The 4,801-nt window shown below is 47.5% G+C and overlaps 1 pseudogene; it reads right to left on the reverse strand.

The window, feature by feature from the left end:
• Positions 1–3,459: 3,459 nt before the first annotated feature.
• Positions 3,460–4,801, reverse strand: part of LOC108533086 (40S ribosomal protein SA-like) — a 5,536-nt pseudogene continuing 4,194 nt past the window's right edge.

A 4,801-nucleotide genomic window follows, 5' to 3' on the forward strand; every position in this document is an offset into this window, starting at 1 on the left:
GTGGAGACGGGGTTTCACCATGCTGGCCAGGCTGGTCTCAAACTCCTGACCAGGTGATCCGTCTGCCTCGGCCTCCCAAAGTGCTGGGATTACAGACATGAGCCACTGTGCCCAGCCTTTTTTATTTTTTCTTCAAATGGTATCTGGCCATGTTGCCCAGGCTGGATTTGAACTCCTGGTCTGAAACTATCCTCCCGCTGATAGATGCAGGAGGCAGATAAGGGGAAGGCCTGCCTGTACACTAGAAGAACAGGGTGGAGCCACAGGAAGTTTGGGAAGTTCAAACTGGGTGCAGGGAGAGTAGCCTAGCCTCTTCAGTTTCTGTGCGGTGGCCTGGTAATCAATCTGCTAGGTAGAGGCCTGTTAGCAGGATCCCCTCTCACCTCTCGCTTTGCTAAGAGTTTTTTTCTTTTTGCCTTTTCACCCAATGAATTCTACTCTCCTCACCCTTCAATGTCTCCACTTTCCTAATTCTTCCCGGTTGTGTGACAAGAACCTGGTTTTAGCTGAATTAAGGAGCAAAGTTCTCAACACCTCTGCGTCCTGTGTAGCTGGGATTATAGGCTTTTGTCACTACACCGGCCTCCTCCTTCTTCTTCTTCTTCTTCCTCTTCCTCTTCCTCTTCCTCTTCCTCTCCTTCTCCTCCTCCTCCTCCTCCTCCTCCTCCTCCTCCTCCTCCTCCTTCTCCTCCTTTTCCTTTATAGAGACCGAGTCTTGAACTCCTGATCTCAAGTGATCCTCCCGCCTCAACCTCCCAAGTGCTGGGATGATAGGCTTGAACCATCGTGCCTGGCCCCCAGTTTCTCCTTTTCCTTCTTCTTCTCCTTCTTCTCCTTCTCCTTCTTCTCCTTCTTCTCCTTCTCCTTCTTCTTCTTCTTCTCCTTCTTCTCCTTCTCCTTCTCCTTCTCCTCCTTTTCCTCCTTCTCCTGCTTCTCCTCCTTCTCCTCCTTCTCCTCCTCCTCCTCCTTCTCCCTTCTCCCTTCTCCTCCCTTCTTTCTTCTTCTTTCTCCTCCTCCTCCTCCTCCTCCTTCTCCTTCTTTCTTTTTTAGTTCCTGCATAGTTTTTCTAGTACCATAATTTATCTAGTCCCCTACTGGTGAACACTGACCTTATTTCCAATGTTTTCCTATTACAAAAAATGTTAGGACAAATAACCAAGTTCATCAGTTATTTTGTTCATTGCATATTTATCTAAGAGATAAATTTTTAGAGATGAAACGGCTAGGAACAACCGGTTGGTTTTTCATTCTTCTTCTTCTTCTTCTTTTTTTTTTTTTGGGGGGGGGGGTGGGCAATCAACCTCCTCAGGTTGAAGCCTTTTTTTTTTTCTTTTAGACAGGGTATCGCTCTGTCACCCAGGCTGGAATGCAGTGGCATGATCATGGCTCACTGCAGCATTAACCTCCTGGGTTCAACCAATGCTCCCATCTCAACCTCCAGAGTAGGTGGGACTGCAGGCATGTACCAGCACACCCAGCTAATTTTTGTATATTTTATAGAGACAGGGTCTCCCTATGTTGCCCAAGCTGGTCTTGAATTCCTGGGCTCAAGCGATTTTCCCTCTTTAGCTTCCCAAAGTGCTGGGATTACAGATGTGAGTCATGGTGTTTGGCTGAGGCCTTATATTTGAAGACATCTTTATTTTATTTTATTTATTTTATTTTATTTTTGAGACGGAATCTTGCTCTGTCGCCAGGCTGGAGTGCAGTGGCACAATCTTGGCTCACTGCAAGCTCTGACTCCCTGGTTCAAACGATTCTCCTGCCTCAGCCTCCCGGGTAGCTGGGATTACAGGCACGCACCATGCCCAGCTAATTTTTCTGTATTTTTAGTAGAGACGGGGTTTCACCATGTTGGCCAGAATGGTCTTGAACTCTTTAACTCATGATCTGACCGCCTCAGCCTCCCAAAGTGCTGGGATTACAGGCATGAGCCACTGCGCCCGGCCTTAAAGACATCTTTATAGAGGTATAATTGCCATACCATAAAATGCACACACTTTAAGTGTATAATTGAATGATTTATAGTAAATTTATTGAGTTGTACAACCACCATGACCAGAAAAAACAAACTCAGTTTCTCCCACTATACTCACAACAGGCCTCTGACACAAGATGTATGGGGGTTTTCCCCACACATCAGGCAATCAATCAGTTCTGCAGTGGACACCCGTTGGGTGTTTTCTAGTCCAAATAAACTCTGATACTATCCACCTGAAAATAACACCAGGTCCCATAGGTTGAGGGCTCAGTCCCCAAGACCGCCCCCACTTCAGATGCCAGTAGTAAGTTCAGGCCTCCAGAACTTCAAACTAACCAGCCATAAATCAGAATTCCCACAACTCCCTCCTTGGGTTCCATTAATTTGGTAGAGGGACTTACAGAACTCAGGGAAACATATACATTATATCAGATGAAGAGAACAAAGGGTAAAGTCTGAAAGGGTCTGGAGCACAGGAGCTTTGATCCTCATGAAGCTGGGGTGTTGTCTCCTCCTGCGTGTGGATGTGCTCCCATTCACCGTCCTGGAAGCCTACAGGTGTTCAGCTATTTAGAAGCTCTCTAAACCCAGTCATTTTGGTTTATCATCGAAGCGTCGGGCTGGGCCCAGAGGCTCACGCCTGTAATCCCAGCACTTTGGGAGGCGTAGGCAGGTAGATCACCTAAGGTTGGGAGTTTGAGACCAGCCTGGCCAACACGGTGAAACCCCATCTATACGAAAAAGACAAAAATTAGCCGGTTGTGGTGGTGGGTGCCTGTAGTCCCAACTACTCAGGAGCTGAGGCACGAGAATTGCTTGAACCTGGGAGGCGGAGATTGCAGCCAGCTGAGATCACGCCATTGCTCTCTAGCCTGGGCAACACAGCGAGTCTCCTGTCTCAAAAAAAATAAAATAAAATAAAATAAAGCGTCATTATGTAAGCATGACTGATAAATAATTGGCCATTGGTGATTAACTTCACTTTGAGACCTTCCCTGGAGGTTGGGTATGGGGCTGAAACTTCTAACCCTTTGACTAAATGGTTGGATCATCTGGCAGCCAGACCCCCATCCTGTGGTTATCTTGGAACTTTCCCCAAATCCTCTCATTAACATAAATTCGGTTAGGCGCTGTGGTGCACACCTGTAATCCCAGCACTTTGGGAGGCCAAGGTGGGCAGATCATGAGGTGAGGAGATTGAGACCATCCTGGCTAACATGGTGAAACCCCATCTCTACTAAAACACAACACAAAAAACTAGCCGGGTGTGGTGGCATGTGCCTGTAATCCCAGCTACTCAGGAGGCTGAGGCATGAGAATCACTTTAACCCAGGAGGCAAAGGTTGCAGTGAGTGGAGATCGCACCACTGCATTCCAGCCTGGTAACACAGCGAGACTCCCTCTCAAAACAAAACAAAACAAAACAAAACATATACTCAAGTGTGTTTGAAAATGGATTGTTTTAAATAACAATCTTTTTATCTTTCACCTTCTGGCACTGAAGCTATTCCTAGAGGGGCTTCAAGGATCTAGGACAAAAGGCCAAATACTTTAACAAAAGATATTCTTTTTTTTTTTTTTTGAGACAGAGTCTTGCTCTGTTGCCCAGCCTGGAGTGCAGTGGTGCAATCTCGGCTCACTGCAACCTCCACCTCCCGAGTTTAAGCCATTCTCCTGCCTCAGCCTCCTGAGTATCTGGGACTACAGGCGCGTGCCACCATACCCGGCTAATTTTTTGTGTTTTTAGTAGAGACGGGGTTTCACCATGTTGACCAGGCTGGTCTCGATCTCCTGACCTCATGATCCACCTGCCTCGGCCTCCCAAAGTGCTGGGATTACAGGCATGAGCCACATTGTGCCCAGCCAACAAAATATATTCTTATTGCTTTAGATACTTCCCTGATCCCCCATGTTGGATTAAATGCTAGCTCTAGGGCTTGGTTCAGTGGCTCACGCCTGTATTCCCAGCACTTTGGGAGGCTGAGGCAGGTGGATCACTTGAAGTCAGGAGTTGGAAATACTAAAAATACAAAATTGCTGGGTTCAGTGGCTCACGCCTGCAATCCCAGCACTTTGGGAGGCCGAGGTGGGCTGATTACGAGGTCAGGAATTTGAGACCAGCCTGGCCAGTATGGTGAAACCCCATCTCTACTAAAAATACAAAAATTAGTCAGGTATGGTGGTGCGCACCTGTAGTCCCCGCTACTCAGGAGACTGAGGCAGGAGAATTGCTTGAACCCTGGAGGCAGAGGTTGCAGTGAGCCGAGATCGCACCACCGCATCCAGCCTGGGTGACAGAGCGAGACCCATCTCAAAAAAAAAAAAAAAAAAGAAATTAACCAGGCGTGGTGGCGGGCATCTGTAGTCCCAGTTACTCGGGAGGCTGTGGCAGAAGAATCGCTTGAACCCGGGAGGTGGAGGTTGTGGTGAGCTGAGATCATGCCACTGCGCTACAGCCTGGGCAATAGAATAAGATTCTGTCTCAAAAAGAAAAAAAAAAAGTCAGGCTCGGTGGCTCATGCCCGTAATCCCAGCACTTTGGGAGGCTGAGGCAGGCGGATCATGAAGTCAGGAGATCAAGACCATCCCAGCTAACACAGTGAAACCCCGTCTCTACTAAAATTACAAAAAAAGTAGCCGGGCTTGGTGGAGGGTGCCTGTAATTTCAGCTGTTCAGGAGGCTGAGGCAGGAGAATGGCGTGAACCCAGGAGGTGGAGCTTTCAGTGAGTGGAGATTGCACCACTGCACTCCAGCCTGGACGACAGAGCAAGACTCCGTCTCAAAAAAAAAAAAAAAAAAAAAAAAAAAAAAAAAAAAAA

The sequence above is a fragment of the Rhinopithecus bieti genome, unplaced genomic scaffold, assembly GCF_001698545.2.
Source record: "Rhinopithecus bieti isolate Rb0 unplaced genomic scaffold, ASM169854v2 scaffold_65, whole genome shotgun sequence".
Taxonomy (NCBI): domain Eukaryota; kingdom Metazoa; phylum Chordata; class Mammalia; order Primates; family Cercopithecidae; genus Rhinopithecus; species Rhinopithecus bieti.